Source organism: Rhineura floridana, chromosome 8, assembly GCF_030035675.1.
Source record: "Rhineura floridana isolate rRhiFlo1 chromosome 8, rRhiFlo1.hap2, whole genome shotgun sequence".
Lineage (NCBI taxonomy): Eukaryota > Metazoa > Chordata > Lepidosauria > Squamata > Rhineuridae > Rhineura > Rhineura floridana.
Window position 1 is genome coordinate 72,851,137 of NC_084487.1, and position 19,136 is coordinate 72,870,272.

General features: G+C 40.6%; 1 protein-coding gene across 6 annotated transcripts in view; it reads left to right on the plus strand.

Moving 5' to 3' along the window:
- Positions 1–18,381: 18,381 nt before the first annotated feature.
- BEST3 (bestrophin 3) overlaps positions 18,382–19,136 on the plus strand; it is a 35,511-nt gene continuing 34,756 nt past the window's right edge. For 3 of the 6 annotated variants that reach the window (XM_061639756.1, XM_061639757.1, XM_061639758.1), the window contains exon 1: positions 18,382–18,545. The gene's annotated coding sequence lies outside the window, so the exon portion shown is untranslated. The remainder of the gene's footprint in view (positions 18,546–19,136) is intronic. The other 3 variants (XM_061639760.1, XM_061639759.1, XM_061639761.1) reach the window with 1 other exon arrangement.

Here is a 19,136-nt window from a genome sequence, read left to right on the forward strand (position 1 = left end):
ATGGTCAGTGATTATGGGAACTGTAATCCAATATCTGGAGGGCCACAGGTTGTCCACCCCTGCTATTTAGAAAGGACAGGGAGTAGGGCATTCTAGGGACAGTACCACTCTGTATATCAAATGACATTTTCAGACAGACTCTTCCATAGAACTGCTGTGGGTGACAACACCATGTCCCCAAACCATTTTAAGACGAGGGTCATATCATCAGTTCCCTGACCAAAATGCTCAGGTTGATCTTGGAATGGAGAAGGAAATCAAGGAGGCATCCAAAGGAGGTAGTGATGAATGGCTTCAATTACTCTTATACATACTGGGTACACTCTGTTGCGAGAGGTAACATTTCTAGATAGCCTAAATTACTGTGTCCTAGAACAGTTGGTCATGAAACCAATCAGAACAGAAGCAGCCTTGAACTTTGTTAATTTGGTCATCTAGTCAGGGTTCAAATTTGCTCATTAACAACCCAGTGGGTCAAAGGGTAAAGCAAAGATTACAGACTCAAGATTGTAGCCAAAACGAATCAATTTACAATGCTTCATTCAAAGTGTAATACCAATCCTAACTGAAAATTTGGTCTCCTAACATTGTCCAGCCCAGATACTAAACAGAATTTCTAAGTTCCACAGCATGACCTAAATAAGTGTCCTAACATATTGAAATAAAGTTCATAGTTACCCAGCCAGAGCTGTGGCAAGGATCCTTTTGCCTTCAGCTGGGTGACAGCATGTGAAGAATAAGATAGGTAGCAAGCATAAAGACAGAATGATTTGTCAAACACCTTTGTCAGGAACTACAGACCAAGATAATTTCTCACCTTTTACGACAATTTCATTACTCATGTAGGCAAATGTATTTAAGATTTAGATTATGAATATCCACAATCCCTTTAGGGGGATTAGGACCCCAATCCATAATCTCTTTGAGGGAAAATGCAACTGCAACCCCTGCTTCTCCACCACTTCCTCCACAAGGTCATGTTCACTCTGACACATTCCAGCACATTCTTTTGAAACATTCCAAACACTTATAATTCTGTATCTATGGCAATTTTTCTCACATTCTTTAGCATCCTACTAGGCTGATGGTACAATGTTTTCTTTAACCTTATTAAAAGTAAAGGTAAAGGTGTCCCTGCACTTGTAGTGCAAGTCGTTTCTGACTCTTAGGGTGACGTTTTGTGACATTTACTAGGCAGACCGTATATATGGGGTGGGATTGCCAGTTCCTTCCCCGGCCTTTCTTTACCCCCCAGCATATGTCGGGTACTCATTTTACCAACCACGGATGGATGGAAGGCTGAGTGGACCTCGACCCCTTTTATCGGAGATTCGACTTCCTCCCTCCGTTGGAATCGAACTCCGGCCGTGAGCAGAGCTTCGGCTGCGTTACCATCTCAAGATGCCAAAGTCTCACATAATTATTAGCAAAATTCAGCAAAAAGTTCCTGCCTGCACAAAGTACAAAGTTGAATTTTTCTATTCTTGTCAACCCTTTTAGTCCATCATGGCTGCTCTACAGTTTGCTGAAATGGATGCTCTCTCAGGCATACCAAGGCCCAGAATAACCAAAACTTAAGTAACATCCAGGACCTGGAAAGTGCTGTTGAACATATTGGAAACAGTAGTATCAAATTCAAAATATGTGTCTGGACAGTTGCCAAGGACCTCCAAAACAGCCAAGGATCTCCAACACATTTGACTTCAAAAGTAAAACAAGTGAGGGGGTTGGCATAAAGGATGTTGAAAGGGAAAGTGAAGAAGGTCAGATCATTCCAGAGTATTTGGACCTATTCAAAACCACAACAGAAGCACAGCTAGAAGGTATACCACATATGAGGAAAGGTCCTACCAAGGCGAAGAAGATGCCAGCATGGTTAACAGGCAGACAGAAGCTGCTAGGGGCAAGAAGGCTTCCTTCAGAAAACTGAAGTCTTGTCCAAATGAGAGCAAAACAGAACAAACTTTAGCAAAAGTCATACAAGCAGACAATAAAAGATGCAAAACAGAATTTGAGGAGCATATTGCTAAACACTGTTAAAGTCAACAATAAAAATGGCCAATATCATAACGCCTTTATGATGTGACTACACATGGAATGCTGTGTATAGACATGATGTAGTTAAACTATGGACTTTGTCTAGCAGATTAGACAAATTCATTGAAGGTATCGTGGCTCCAATATAATGCCTATATATTGCCTCTATAATCAGAGGCAGCATTTCGATGAATACCTGGCAGTCACTGGGGGAACAACAGCAGGAGGGTATTGCCCTCATGGCCTCCTTATGCTTTTCCCATAGGCGACTGTGATAACAGAATGCTGGATTAGCAGATGGGCTTTGGCCCCAACCTAGCATTACTATTCAGTGCTTGTATCCATATTTTATTTTAACCAGACTATTATTTTAAAAGGGGGTTGTATTTACTTATTTTTTAAAAAAGGAAATTATCTAATTCACATAATAGATATCATTGGTTTTTACTCCATTCTGGTAGAGAAATCAAAAAGTATGGTTGCTTTGAAACAAGCAATTCCCCATATGCACTGAGGTTTAAAATATCTGCAGGAAGACTGTATCATGTCAGATATAAGATATTTTCAGAAACTGAAATTCCAAGATAAAAGTGCAAGGCCCCTAACAGGATGCAAAGGCAATAAAATAAAATAAAATAAAATACAGGTTTTCCCATCATGGAGGTGGTGTCACAGCTTCCTTGTTTCTTACAAGTCCCTTTCTAGTATTCATTTAAGTAATACTACTTAAATTCTAAACTGCTGAAGTACCAACAGATTATGGATTTTTGAGCCCATATTTTTAAAAATCTGCAACTTCTTAGTGGCCAATACTTATTCCTGCACTTATGTTTCAGTTCTGTAGCAGCAGCAGCATGGGAAGAGAATAGTGTGAAAACAGCAAAAGGAAAAGAGAGAGAAAGGCAGATTTGGGAAACACATGTGCCCTCACTGAAATAACAACATAATACGAGTGTGGGGAATCAACATAGTGCAGTAGCTGGACTGCTGGGTTGGGAAACCCAGATTCACATCCCTGTTTAGTCATAAAGTCCACTGGTGCCTTTGGACAACCAACCTCACAAGGATGCTATTAAGGCAAGATGAGACTCCGAGATCCTTACAGAAAGGATAGGATACTAATATAACCAATACATAAAATACTAATAAAAGTAGTATGTTTAAACCAAAAATAGGAGAACTATTTAGTGATAGCAATGACCTTCCAGCTACTTTTAAGCAGGACAAATTGTAAAAGTTACCACTATGGCAAATATATGTTTGTTAAAAATGAAAAGGGGGGGAGACTTTGCTGCTTACTAATATTGAGGTAAAAACTTAAAATATATTTCAGTCATTTATTTATTTTTTTCAAAAGTATACTGTGTCTTAGTTCTGTTCAAAATGTTAATCTCACCCCTGTTATGTACTCTGCATGCAGATGTAGTGCGCAGTAAATTACTACCCTGACAACTGTACTCCAGCTTGGCTGTCAAGAAAATAACTCTAGAAACATGAACACAAAAGAAACACTGTAATTTTCTATGGAATGTTGCATCTCCTGACTTCCAAAGTGTTCTGCCAAGAAGCCCCCCACCAAGTCTGTGCAGTAAACAAGGACTTCCTGGTAGTCCTACTGGTTTTCTACAGGTATACACTCTATTCAGAACCAAATACATCCAATCCAATCTCAAATGTTTGCTTTGGAAGGAAGAAGCAAGTCTAAACCTACAGTTTCAACAAACTTGCATACCTCATTTTTAAAAGATACACTTCTACAGTTGTGCTTAACTGTAAAATGCTCAGTTTTTGTACCACACTAAGTCCACTTAAGCAGACAACGACAAAGGGGCAGAGGGTAAAACTACCAAAGTAATGTACAGTACATTGCTTCATGGTGAAATTGTATCAACGCTTTTCATTCTAGTCTACAACAGAAACAATGTTCTACTACATTTCACAAAGGCAGACATGCAGGGTTCCCCATTTCTCAGTGCCTACGCAAATGAGTATTAAAGCTTCTTATACTTGTTAAAATGAATCCGTTTTTGTATTCGTGTCTGAACCTCACAGGTTTCTGTATAGTCTACTTGAAAAGACATATTTCTATAAATCACAACTCAAATATATAGAACTTACGTAAGCTGGAAACTGCAAGACAATTTATCACCCTGAAGGTTTAAAGACAAAACTGGCCAAACCCAACAGCTCAGATATCGGCATGGTTGTGCATGTGTCATGCACATTATTATTTAAAGGCAAATACTTCCTTACACCACAATTCTATGCACATTTACTCAGAAGTGAAATCCCACTGTATTCAGTCAGCCTTTCTTCCTAAAAAAAACAGCTTATAAATATCTTTAATAATAATCAATACATAAAATAAAAATTATTATGATCAAAGCCTCCCAAGACACTGCACTTTGAAAGCTTTATTTTATATAGTCAGTAATCCAAACCCTTCTAGTGCATGGGGCCCAAGAGAGTTAGCTGCCACCTGATACAACTTCTCCTCTCCCATCAAGCACATCTTGAGGCTTCAGGCATTTTCAACAACAGAGACAGCTGCATTTAGACAAAGGATTTGGAATGTGCATAACTGACACTGAAGAGGATGTAAACAAATTACAGTAATGATTTAATGTTTCTAGACACAGCATTGCACATAAACCTGTACCTGTATTTTACAGCTATGCATTGTTCTAATTCAGCTACCAGCAAAACAAATAGTGAGGGAAAAGAACTACTCCAGAACTACTGTAACAGGACTATTGTGACAGTGCAGATTGTAAATTGCAGCAGTGCAAACAGTACAGTTTGAGGGGCAGGCATCTTAAGATATTCATTTTATCTCCACAAAAAAGCAGCATTAAGCCGATTCAAATATCATCATGATTATTCAGTTTGTAAGGTTGAATGATGGTTTATTTGAAACAAGCCAACTTCAAAATCATGGGTTAAAAAGTTTATTTAGTTTGGATAAAATGCTAAACTGTGGTTAATCTAAAAAAGAGAAGCTTTTTATCTCATCCTCGCAGCCATGCCAGAGGAGGATAAGGGAGGGGGAGCATGCAAGCCCAAATTGGTACAGATTGTTCCTGCCATAATAAACTAATAATAAACTATGGTTTACAATGACATCCAAGCAGGTCAGATTAAACACAATTTGATCCTAGTACTTGGTGTTTCTATAGCATTAATTAATAAGTAAGTAGTCTGCAATGTCCTTTGTTGTGAAAAGATGAAATCATAAAGTACAAATGGGACCTGCAACAAAACGTCTGCTTGACCAAGTCATGTCCTCTTCCAGGATACTTCATTACATTCTCTTCCCTTTTTCCATTTGTCCCTCCAAGTCCACTCAGCATGCTCAGTCTGAATTAGGCTGGGGGTTTTTTTGGGGGGGGGGCTTAGCGTATTTCTTCTTAAATCTTTTTTGTACTTTTGGGAAACAGGCAATCATTCCCTCTTGCTTTAGTGGCCCCATTTTGACTACAATCCTGTAACCAAAATTACCTATAAGGTGGAGCGATTTACACTTTGATGCAACCAAAAAAATGGATACAAGAAGCAGTTTTGTGCACATTCTGATTTTAAAAAATGCTTTGTGTTGCTACTGAACATTACATTCTTACTTTGGCCTTGGAAGTTCTTAAGAAAAAAGGACCTTAGAACTTCTGCAGAGAGAGTTGTGTCATATGTCATCACCATTAATGCAGGTCAGAAGAGAAATATGGTGTATGTTATTGCCAGTGTAGTTTTACATTCTAATAGAAAAGCCAGTTTAAGCCTCATGCGTGGAGACATTCTAAGAAACAAGGAAGTTCACTATTTAAATCCCAATTAAAATAGTAACAGAAAGTTGTAAAAACCTTTCAAAAACAAACTGCCATTTAAGGTGTATTTATGTTTTAGTTTCTATGAACAAGGTGAAAGTGATAGCATTGCACATCACTCAAGGCTTATACAATCTATTAGCCCCTGAAGATGCCTTATAACATGCTTCAGTCTCAATTTTGCCAAAACCTGAAACAAACTAAATGAAAGCGGCTCTGAATACAAACAGTTTTGGACTGGTCTCTGTATAATTTCTGGATAAGTGCCTATTAAATTATATTATGGGTATTAGTTTGGTAAGCACCAGGCATTGATTGGAGTGATGGACATAGTGATCCAAAGATAACACAACATGCAAGCAAGGAGCCTGTCCACACTTTCAGAAAATGCATGTAACAGAACCCTCTTTAAGAGGGTACCACTTCCGAATACAATGGTAAGGTAAGAGAAGGAAATGTACACTTTAATATTTTCCTGACATATGAAACAGGAATCATTGAGGAGACCAGGCTGGAACATTTCTCCTTCAGATAGCTTTCTGCAGGTGGGGTGCTTTTGTCGTGAGGGAGCATTCCAACTAATAGTCTTCCATCTACATCCTAAAGTCACGCAACCTTTTAAGTTTCTAAAATAAAACTCTTTAAAATCAAATAATAGGAAGAGACTATGACATCATATTCTATTTAATATATACATTGGAACTTTTACAAAAATAATGACCATTCCAGATATATATTATTAATTTTTTCAGTACATCAGAATGTTAATTTATATATCAGAAATAGAAATGTGAAGGTGTGCAAAAAAACCAGAAAAATTCAGGGGAAAAACAAGGGGGTTGCTGTTGTTGTTCTGTTTACTTTTTTTCCATTTTTGGGGGGGAAATGGGGATTTTAAAAAAAAAATCCAATTTTTTTCTGGACCTTCACTTCTCTAATCAGAAATAGATATATCAAAACGTGCTGCAACTGCCTGCCGCTGCTGTCAGGGCCAAAAGAGAGAGGGGTTGACCAGAACGCACTTTTCCCAGGTCCCCCTCAGACTTGGAGCTGGCCCTGCTTGTCTTCCAATGTCTTGCCCACTAGCATCAGATTTATAAGGGTTTGTGCTTTGTTCTGTATGGGTAGGGCCACAGACACAAAAATTCCCAATTTATTTAAACAGAGGCATTCAATTTAAGGCTCACAGATACTGTACAAGGGATGCATATATACAAGGGATTAAGTACATAGCATAAACTTGTAACACATGGGACTTCTCAAGAGGCTTTTCTGATTTAGAGCTGTTTTTGCTATTTTAAGATTCACAGATTTCTTCCAGCTATACACCCACTCTGTGCAGGTGCCCATATATACAGATACCAGAGACCCCCATATTTAGATCAGTCCTCTCACATGAAAACCCTGCAAGACAGCCTCATTTATCCCAATAAAGCAAGGCAAGGTATCATCAAATCAGTAGTAGTTTTTTTATCTACTAATCTACCATTCCTAGGCAAGATCATTGAGCGAGTGGTGGCTAATCAGTTGTCGACACACTTGGATGAAACGGATTATTTGGATCCATACCAATCGGGTTTCAGGACTGGACATGGAACTGAAACAGCATTGGTCGCTCTGGTTGATGATATGAGGAGGGCATTAGATAGGGGAGAATTCACCTTTCTTGTCCTCCTCGATCTCTCAGCGGCTTTTGATACTGTCGACCACAGTATCCTTTTACATCGCCTGGAGGAATCGGGAATAGGAGGCACTGTACTACGGTGGTTCCATTCCTTTCTTTCCGACAGGCATCAACAGGTAGCATTGGGGGAGGAGGTTTCAGACCCTTGGCCTCTCAATTGTGGTGTGCCACAAGGCTCTATCCTCTCTCCCATGCTATTTAATATCTATATGAAGCCGCTGGGGACAATCATCAGGAGATTTGGGCTGCAGTGTCACCAATATGCGAATGACACTCAGCTCTATCTCTCGTTTAAATCTTCACCAGAGTCTGCTGTGGAGACCATGTCCAAGTGCCTGGAATCCGTGAGTGGATGGATGGGAAGGAACAGGCTGAAGTTGAATCCTGATAAGACTGAGGTGCTACTCGTGGGAGACAAGGGAAGGTTGGGAGATGTTGACCTGGTGTTCGATGGGGTGAAATTGCCCCTGAAGGACCAGGTCCACAGCCTTGGGGTTGTTCTTGATTCCAAGCTGTCCATGGAGGCTCAGATTTCGACAGTGAGCCGGGCAGCTTGGTATCAATTGCACCTCATTTGTAGACTGCAGCCCTACCTTCCTGCTCATCAGCTCCCACTGGTGGTACATGCCCTGGTCACCTCTCGGTTGGATTACTGTAATGCGCTCTACGTGGGGTTACCCTTGAAAACGGTCGGAAATTACAACTTATACAGAATGCTGCGGCTCGACTGCTTACAAACTGTCGCCGCCGGGAACACATCACCCCAGTGTTGTTCGACCTACACTGGCTTCCAGTTATTTTCCGGGCCCAATTCAAGGTGTTGGTATTAACCTTTAAATCCCTATACGGTCTCGGCCCAGTTTATCTGATGGAGCGCCTCCAGCGCCACCAACCATGCCGCCCAACAAGATCAGCCACACAGGACCTTCTCTCAATCCCGCCAACTAAAACAGCTAGGTTGGCGGGGACAAGAGAGAGGGCATTTTCAGTGGCGGCCCCCACTCTCTGGAACTCCCTCCTGTATGACCTTCGACATGCCCCTTCCCTGAATGTATTCCGCCAAGCTTTGAAGACCTGGCTCTTCAGACAGGCCTTTGGGACTTACGGGGAGGGTTAAATTTTTACGACCAATAGCCTACTACTCTGTACTGGAACTGTTTTATTGTTTTATTATATTGTATTTTATGATGTATTTTATTATGATGTAATGTATTGTTGTTAAATTGTACGTCGCCTAGAGTGGCCATTGGCCAGATAGGCGACCCACAAATTAAATTATTATTATTATTATTATTTTAAAAAAATGTTATAGGCAAAGGAATTAAGTCTTCAGTGATGATTCCGGAAGTTTGCCAAGATCCCTCAGATTTTTGACATCAATGGCCCTTGCATCCAACCAGCACAGAATACCTTCATTGCTTGCATGAAAATCTGCCTCGTGAATGCTTTCCCTGTTTGCAATGGATTATTTAAAAAAATCTAATTCCAGCTGCTAAATTGCACTGGGTTACCACAAATTTAAGAAACGTTGTATAATGAAAGTGAGCACTTCAGCTATTTAAAATAAGAATGTTTTGAGGGAACAAGTGTGCATTGCCAGTGAAAGTACTTTAATCCCAGTTTAGTGTTTCTGTTAGTAATGAGGTTTCTAATCTTGTCTGCGACCCTAATGCCCATTTCTGTCAGGTTTTTTTAAAAAAAGCATTAACATGTAACTCAGCATTTTGAAATGTGTGACTTGAAGCACTTTTATTGTAGAGAATATAACAGAACTGTATATTAAGTTTACGTTAGGATGCAGGAACAGGAATGGACTATTTCTGAAAAGAACTCCAAATTTTAACTGTTTCCTATGCTGTTTAAAGGTTTAAGGCTTAGAGCCTGCCTACCTTGAATTTCAAAGAATGTATTTTTCCTTCAATACTTTAAATGTAACTTTCCTAACAAAATTCTTTTAATCATTGCCATCTGCTAGAATAGACACATTACTTTGCCAACCTCAAAGCTATGTTTTTTACTATGAGTAAAGGGCAATTTTCCTTTGAGTTAATGTGTTTTTGGTAGGAAATGTTCTGCGTCTTCTGTTATTCCTGTTGCCTTCTGCACTTTTGATGTTAAAACTCAAGTTTCCACTATAGCCAAGCATGTAAGAGTTAGTGTGGTATAACTTAGCAGTTAGAGTGTTGGACTAGAACTTGGGAGACCAGGTTCAAATCTCCACTCAACCATGACGTTCATTGGCCATCCTTGGGCGAAGTCACTGTCTCCCAGCCTAACCTACCTCACAGGGTTATTGTGAAGAGAACGATGTATGCCATCTTATGCTCCTTTGAAGCAAAGTGGAACTTAAGCGTAGTAATAAAATAAAATCTCTTTCACAGACTAAGAGAAGATAGTAATATAGGGCCAAAGTCCAAATGACAGCCATGAAACTTCTCCCTTTTTCCCCATTATAACCATTGCCCCTAAACCTCTCTGCTCAATCTAACATTACAGTTCTTCAGTCCAACCAGGACACAGTATGAAGATCAGCTACTGCAGGTAAAGAAATGTGGCAGTAGCCTATGTATCCAAAGAACATGGCGACCAGGACTGGAGATTAAGTGAAGGAGCTGTCAAGAGGGAATGTTCATGGCACTAGGACAATGAAGCAGGAATAGTTTCCTAACCAAGCTAGGAGTAATACTGTCTACCTCTTGCGTTGGGCAAATTAAATTTGCATACCTGTGTCCATAACAATTTGTGCATAGTAGAATACTACTTTATAGCATGCACTCAAATATGCATTAAAATGTTTCTAGGTGATTCAGAAATCATTAAAAGACATTGGTTTGCAGGATGCCAAGGAGATCTCATAACATTCACAATATTTTTCCTGTAATGAAAAGGAAAATTCTGAGGTACACTTGACTATACTCCACCAAAAATGGTCCCTTTAAAATGAGATTTAAGTATTAAGTATTAGATGCAAGTTGCACACACATTAGTTATTAAAAGCATAATGACTAGGATAAATTATTTATCCCTCTTTATTCTCAAGGTAATGTTAACCTAGCATAACAGAACTCTAGCACTACTAAATGGGAGGGAGGGGAGGGAAAAGACAAAGGGCTTGATGTACCCATGCACAGAAGACATAAAACGTATATGAACTGCCAGAAGTTAAAAAAGCATAATTGTGCTTCAGTTTTTGCAAACCAAACCTCCAGTTTCATGTGTAATAGATTAAGCTCATGAGGTAATGATATTCAAATGCATGCATTCTTCCATCTATGTTAGAAGTAATTTTACAACTATACAAGAATTCTTCCTCATCTCTTCTTATTTTATGTTGTTCCAGAATTTATTAATAAAGCAGACAAGGAAGAATTTAAAATTACTGCAAACTGAAATAATGGGAAATGTCCCAAAACTGGTATTTATGGCACCCCAGTTCTTGAAGGTAGAAGATATCAAAGTTGTCATCAGGGTCTCTTAGTGTTTCACATCTAGTTTCTCATGGAAATTACATTTTTATTTTCTGGTGCAAAACAAAAGAGAAAGTCTATAAAAATAAAAGTTGCTTTCACAACTTTTCCAAATCAAACGCTACTTCAGAAAATAGTTCCACACTAGCCACCACTCTGAACTCTTAACATCACTTGTGAAGGACCACATAACTCCATTTTTCCTTCACCCAACTTAACCTCACTTTCATAATAATATTATCTTAAATCTGTAGTACTTAACAGTATTTGAAATTTCTAGTTACAAGGTATTAACATGCTATTGAAAATAGGGCTCCTATGAATAAATAAATTATTCTAGACATTACAGTGAACACTTTAAGTTTAAAAATGATGCATACATTCTGCATTATATCCAGCAAAACTGCCATGTTCACATAAAAACTTTAAAGACAGTGTTTTAATGACAAACTGACAATATTTACTTCCAGGAACAAACCTTTACTCTCAACTCTCCACAATTTTTTAGCAACTATCACTGATATACGCATATTTCACTTACGAAATTTGTCTCTTAAATTCATTTGACTTTTTTTATGCAAAGTCCTCTCCATCGTCTTCCCAAATTCTAGTTCTCCATCAGTCAAGATTAAGCTCAGAATAAGGTTATGCTAATTAAGTTTGCATATATTTCTCTTGTAGAATTTATTCTGGCTTCAAGATGGAATATAGGGGCAGACAAGGAAAGGAGTTCGAAATAGCATTAAATAAATAACTGGTGGTGTCAGGAAGGCAAGGACTAGAAACCACAAGTGTTGTTGAGGAATACAGTAGTAGACTCTGGTTGGCCAGACGTTATTAAGGCACAAGTATTAATTACTCTGCATGTTTACAGGCTTTACATGTGCAAGTGCGGGCTTTCTGGAAAGCAAGGGAAAGCCTGACAAATGTGAGGGTCTGTAGATGTCTGGGCCACCCATTGGGAAGGCTATGAGTGCTAGGAACCTGATAGGCAGTTATCAGTATCTAGTTGAATGCAAAGCCACTTAGAGTGCCAAGGGTTTCAAAACTAAAAAAGAGCAATCGATACTTGATGTCCAGCCCTCCCCTATACAAGAGTATGGATATTGTCTATGGAATTCTGTGCTATGTAGTAAACCACATACACAACATCATCAAATATTATATGGATCACACCATATTCAACCCGCTCTTCCACATATTTTGTGCCATCATTAAATGGCTGCTGAACACCCTCATTAATGCATAGGGAGGGAGGAGACAGAGAGGAGTCGCCCCTGACCTTAGGTGGGCAAGGTGACTCAGGCCATTTAAAGAATAACTCAGAGCCTGAAAGTGATCTTGAATGTGCAATCACCCCCCAAAAAGGGGGGGATGGTTAAAAACCTGGGGAGGGGATGGAGGGGGTGGAAAAAGGTTTCTGAGGGAGGGAGAAAAGAAAAGAGCTCCTGGCCATATAGAGCATATTAATCCTGGGTGCCTTGCAAACAGAGAAAAAAGGAGATGAAGACTACAGGGAAGGCCCTAAAGAGGCGTCTTGGCTGCTCAGTAGCTATGTGTTTCTCAAAGGTCCAGTGTACCGGTAATGCAAGAGAGGAGCCCCGGGGGGGGGAAGCCACAGCCACAGGGATGCTCCAGCTCCATGGTAAGAAGGTGCCACAGGTGCTGGGTGCCCAGACAAGCCAATCTCTCTGAGGAGGGAGAGGATATCAAGGTTTACCTGCCAAGCCCAGCGAGACCGTTCCCTGATGAACGGTGGCAGCGGCGACAGGAGCAACAACTGCTGGCAATAGTCCTTTCTTTGGCCACTGCCAGTTCCCGATAACAAGAGCAAGCGGCAGGGTTGGGAGCAGCTGCGCATGCGCTCAACGGAAGCGGCGCCCTCTGGCAGGGCGGAACTAGTTTAATCATATGCCAGGTAGAAGCCCCTGGCTCGGACCAGGTAGGCCGTGCCAGAGAGCTCAGTGGCTCCCCCTAGGGTTTACATCCCAAAACTTCACCACTTGCCTGGCCCGCTTATTAATAATAATTAGGGAGGAGGAGTTACGGGGTTGGGGTGACAGCCTCTGAAGGTGCAACAGCTGTAGTGTCTGCAAGCCGCTCCCTTTGGACTCATCCGGGGCACGGCTCAAATGAGAGGGGTGGTGGGAGGGCTTAATGAAATCTACAAAACCCACTCCCTGCCTCCATCCAGTTTAGCCAAATCACATACACTCACACCCCTCCCACATAATTTGAGCGCCGATCAGAGGGAAACTACGTGTAACAGGGCTGGACCTGGGACTTCGTTTCACCCTGGATGGAATATGATCCCTCCCCTCGTGCCCCTGAGTCCTGGCTGGGCCACGTAAAATAGTATTATAGATAAGGATGTGCTTGAGCATGTGCATTCTAGTGGTGGACCTAACAGCGGTATGAAACTGGAAATCACACATATGCCTGTTATATCAGTCTGAATTGGTCCACAAGTCAAGACTGAAACCCTGAACAAATTTACAAGCCCTGTTGAATGCAATGGGACTTTCTTTTGAATAGGAATGTAAGAAGAACCCTGTGGGATCAGGCCAGTGGCCTATCTAGTCCAGCATCCTGTTCTCACAGTGGCCAACCAGATGCCCATGGGAAGCCCACAAGCAGAACCTGAGCGCAAGAGCACCCTCCCCTCCTGCAGTTTCCAGCAACTGGTATAAGCATACTTAGTCTTGCCCTGGACTGCTATTTCCTATGCATGCTTCCAGTACCATTTATGTATCCCCCAATATAGAGGATTGCAACTACAACAGATATCCTGTATAATGAACCCATATAGGTGTCCCGAATCTAGAATCCTTGTTGGCTGTGCTGCCTGCTTTTTCATAATCTTACATATGCTTACATAGGGTCCCAGGCCATGGTCTGAAGGCACATGAGGCCAGTACCAGGTCTGGTCAGTGCCTCGATGGGAGACCACTTGGGAACCATATGTAAGCCACCTTGGGTTTCTATCATGAAAAGAAAGGCGGGGTATAAATGTTAATACATAAATAAAAAATCCTGGACATGCCACAATTGACAATTGACATATATGCTGTGGCAGCACACTGGCATAACCATGGCAAACACAACTATTGCATACAACTATAAAGTGGCTCGGCTAACTAATTTCACTCAGTAGGCAAATCCACCTCTAAAAAAGCCTTATCAGGATTCTCCAGCTGCTACTACCATTCATAAAAAGTCCTCCTCCAAATTTTCAGCTAGCAGCATATCCATGCACACTACTCTCTTACTGCTTTCCCTTTTCCCACTTATGGGGAATGTGATTGGCAAGGGTCCCCAACCATTACGGGTCCAAGGGCACATCTGGAAATCCAAAAACCTGACATGGATGCAACGAAATATCCATTTCACAGAAGAAAAACTGGTGATGCTCAGAACATACACACACCAAAAAACAGGCAAAATACCTACACAACCCTCAAAAAAAAAAAGGACAAAAAAGCAGACAACCACCCAACGAAAACAAGCCCCCCCAACCCTTTTCTTTAAATAGGAAGGACAGGTGCTCTTGGTGGTGCCAAAAGTATTATTTATTTATTTATTTATTAAATTTATATACCGCCCGACTAGCGATAGCTCTCTGGGCGGTGAACATAAAATAGTATAAAAATACAATGAATAACAAAATAATATTAAAATACAATCAACAATACAAGTACAATACAAGTAGTGCCTTAAGACACTGTGGTGCCCATGAGGGCCACATTGGGGACCCCAGAATAAAAGGAAGACTAGGGTTAGGTGGACCCTGAGACACTACTCTACATGCTTTTTACAACTGCCACCAATTCCAGTAAATGCAGGGGGAGGCTTCCTGGCTGGGGAATATGCTGTACACATCTCCTGTGATTTTTACTCTCACAAATAAGCCTGCCTGGCACATAGTTTTCGTTTTAACTCTGTAATGTAGAATTCATTTTTGTAAATGTATTTATTTATTTGTGGCATTTATATGGCTGCCCAATATATTGGGCTGCCCAATGAATTGGTATTGCTTCTTTTATTTCTTGTACTGTATTCCAATTTGCATTCCACAGAATTCATATTGTAATACGGTAAAATACAATGTAAGAAATAAAAGAAGCAAATGAAAATACAACTATTGTACTTTAAAAAATCAATCAATATGGATATTTCAAAATCAGTATGGATATTTAATGCGTACATACTGTGGAACACCTGAATGATGCTTGCAGACCACTGGTGGTCCATGGACCACAGTTTGGGAACCTCTGCTCCATGAAGCTAAATTGTACCAATTCTCTAGCAAGTGGTTTTAAGAGTGCAGTCTAAATGTTCGGAGCTTACTTCATGTAGTGCAGTGTCAAAGACTATTGAGACTCCTAAATAGTCCCCAGGTTGGAATAAGTGGTTCCTTACTATCTCTGGATATGATTCTATACACATATACCTCTGAGTAAATCCCACTGATTACAACAGCATTTACTCACATGTACATCTCTGGCAGAATTTTGAGCTGTCTGGAAAGGGAAATACTTTGCTCTTGAGGCTCTTGCAGCAGTTGCTCTTTGACAGCCAATGTTTTCTTAGACACTGCCAAGATCTGGGCAAGCAACCACTGCACATGTGAGTGGGTGCCCATGGCCCTAGTCCAGCAGAAGACTCGGCACCTGCTGCTTCACTCACAGAGGGCCCATCCTCATCTGAAATGTTATCAGTGCTAGCAGTTCTAATACCGCTGGTCACTTGTTAGGGTGGCAAGGGGGGTGGGGTGGGGTGGGGTGGGAGCTTGGAGTCTCTGCTTCTCAGTTCTCCTCCCCCCACAGGAGTACTGTCCATGCAGATTTCTTAGGCAGGTTAAGTGGAGTGCAGAGCTTTGCAAGTGCATCTCGGATACTGTTGCCCTCCAGATAGTATACTGTTGGACTCAAACTCGCAGCAGTTTCAGTCAATATAGGCAATGGCCAGGAGTGATGGGAGTTGTAGTCCAACAAGAACTGGAGCCCATCAGCACTCCACCCCTGAAAGCACAGATAGACTCTTGTCCTCCCTATTATACTAGGCGTACAGCAAATCTGTGCACAGGAGATCACTTGCGCTGGGCTGAGGTGACTGGGTACAGAACTCCTCACTAGGGATGGGAGTAACATTCGATTGTGGTTTGCATTTTAAGGAGAAACTACCTTTTCACACTACTTGAATCAACATGACAACCAAACCACAGCTATCCTTCAAAATTTGTGCTTCACTGAATTTTGTGGTGCTGTTCTCTCCCACCAAACAATGCGTATGGAAATGCATATATTCGGGAAAGTGTGCATAAAATATATTTATTTATTTTATTATTTATTTATTATTTGATTTATATCCTACCCTTCCTCCCAGCAGGAGCCCATGGAGGCAAACAAAAGCACTAAAAACTCTTTAAAACATCATAAAAACAGACTTTAAAATACATTAAAACAAAACATCTTTAAAAACATTTTTTAAAAGCTTTGTGAAAACAACATACAGAAATGCATTATATTAGGGAAAATTGCTTGCAAAATGGGCATATTAATCGAAACTGCCTACAAAAAATGTTTTATTAGGGGAAATGTACACTAAAATATTTGATGAATTTCCATGAGGATTTTTTTTAATCACAAAGTGCTCCAGAAATGTGGAGAAGTGAACTTAAGAGTGGAAGAATGAGAACCTGAGAGAAACCAAAACTGACAGATTCATCCATCCCTAGTTCTTGCTGATGGCAATTGATAGGAAAGCCTCCTTTGTGTTTTCCCCATCATTCAACTCAGGAGGACTACCGCCTACACATTTATCAAGTGGTAAATCTGAATGCAGGACAGAATGGATGGTGATCAGAATAAACTACCTGTGAATAATGGAAAAGTACTCAAGATAGGCCCGTCCTCAGACCCCACCCACCCCCAATCCATGTCAGGAGTAAAGCCAATAAAATTAGGTCAAATATGCAACCATTCCATCATATGTCAGACTTAAGTCCTGATTCATTCATCTCACTTATTTGCCATATCAAATTATTTATGTTACCCAGTTCGGCACTACATTCCAGACACTGGCCGCTTCAGGCCCTAAATAGATTCTCTGAGCCACCACCAGTTCCACTCATTTCCAAGAACTGAGCCAGCCTCCGACGTCTGTCCCACTGACCATAGCTGTAATCTTCCATGTCTTCCTTGTGGAAAAAAAATGAATCACACAATACGTAATTCAGCAGACAAAAATCCTGTTAGAACTGGGTCATCAAAGCATATTCACACAAATACAGCATGAGTCGGATTACAGTCAACACAGACAAAAAATGTAAAACATGTTCAATATGTAATTTATTCTAATTGACATTTTTTTGTATTTTCTGTTACAGATCTAGGGATTTTTTTTTAGTACAGAATCCCAGACCACCTGTTTATCTTATCTCCTCTTATTACATGATTTTCAAATGAATCACACTGTTATGTAAGGGTTCTATTGATCTCAGGACCTGCTAGAGACAGGCACATGCAGGTCATTTTCAGGAGAGACACGGTAGGCAAGACAGTACCATTTTATTGGTCCAGTCTCCCTTAACCAAATTGCACAAGCTTTTGAATTTCACAGAGCAGTTAAGGGTTGCAACTGAAAAAAATGGAAATGGACTGCTGTCAAGTTGATCCCAACTTATGGCGATCCTATGAATAGGGTTTTCATGGTAAGCAGTATTCAGAGGAGGTTTACTATTGCCTCCCTCTGAGGCTAGTCCTCCCCAGCTGACTAGGGCCTGCTCAGCTTGCCACAGCTGCACAAGCCAGCCCCTTCCTTGTCTGCAACTGCCAGCTGGGGGGCAACTGGGCTCCTTGGGACTATGCAGCTTGCCCACGGCTGCACAGGTGGCAGGGCACGTAACCCCTGAGCCACTCACTGTGGGGGTGATCTTTAGCTGGCTCTTGACACTCAGGAGACACGAGCGGGGATTTGAACTCACAGACTCTGGACTCCCAGCCAGGCTCTCCTCCCCACTGTGCTATACCAGCTGCTGCAACTGAAAAAGGGTCCTCTTATTTCTCTTTGACTCGGGTTACTGTGTTCCTGAGCCAACACAAGCTCCAGTTTTCTGAATTTCTTTACTTCTTCGGCATTAGGCAGATGGCAGAAGGAACAAATCCAAAGTGGGAAACGTCTGTGTCCATGGTTCTGCATTCAGACCAAAGGGGGGTCCTCCTTTGGATAACAAGTGGAGTGATAATTATAGATTAGAAAAGAGCCAGATCAGCAGCTGCCGGTTGCGTTTGTTCCCTGTTGTAACTGACAGCAGTGGAGAACTTGGCAAAAACAGGCTTCCAGAAGTGGAAAGATACGTTAACCCTTGGGCTTGTCAGTCCATTCCTGTGAGAGCTCTAGAGAGCAATTAAAGCCCTGATAGGCTGTGCACCAAAGGTGGCGAGGGACACAAAGTGACCCGAATGTTCCTTCACTTGGGGAACACAGAAGGCCTCAGATCATCATCTCTGCCTTTGAGTGACCTAATCAGGAGAGCAGGTTAGTGTACATAGAATTCTAGTTTCCTTTTTTACAGTATTTTGGTATCTCGCAGTGCTTGAGTTAACCTGATATCTTAAAATGACATCTGCAATGTGCATATTTTAATAAATATTTTTGAAAAGTAAGTTTTGTTTTTTTTAAAAAAATACAGCAAAGACTCATTTACACTGATCTGTTGTGGTGTATTTTTTCCATGCTTAGATGTAATTGATGTTCTTCCACTATCTTTATGTCACTTACAGTTCTAGGATAGTCAGCTGTACAATTAAGACTTACACAAAAAACATCCAGCAGTTTTATATGCTGGCACATTCACTGTTCATATTTTGACAAATGCTATAGACACACCTCTTTACCCTGGCTTTTGGCACTTGAGATGTAGGTTTTCAGGACCCACCCTATTCCCGTGAATTTAATTTGTTGTAATTGCTTTTAATAATGAATTTTAGATTTCTGTAACCCACCCTAGGACCTGCTGGTGAGGTGTGTTATTAATATTAACTATTATTATTATTATTATTATTAATAATAATAATAATAATAATAATAAACAATAATAATAAATAATAATAAATAATAATAACAATT